We start from the raw sequence: 290 nt of genomic DNA, 5'->3' as shown, positions 1-290 counted from the left end.
GGAAGTTGTGGGTTAGTTTTCCGCTCCGGGTGACTGTCTGTGAGGAGTGTGATGTGTTCTCCCTGTGTCCGCGTGGGTTTCCTCCGGGTGCTCCGGTTTCCTCCCACAGTCCAAAAACACACGTTGCAGGTGGAATGGCGACTTCAAAAGTGTCCGTAGGTGTGAGTGAATGTGTGTGTGTGTTGCCCTGTGAAGGACTGGCGCCCCCTCCAGGGTGTATTCCTGCCTTGTGCCCAATGATTCCAGGTAGGCTCTGGACCCACCGCGACCCTGAATTGGATAAGCGGTTA

Source organism: Hoplias malabaricus, chromosome 4 (genome assembly GCF_029633855.1).
Source record: "Hoplias malabaricus isolate fHopMal1 chromosome 4, fHopMal1.hap1, whole genome shotgun sequence".
Lineage (NCBI taxonomy): Eukaryota > Metazoa > Chordata > Actinopteri > Characiformes > Erythrinidae > Hoplias > Hoplias malabaricus.
The sequence above is the reverse complement of the archived record's forward strand: the minus strand, read 5'-3'. Positions refer to the sequence as shown.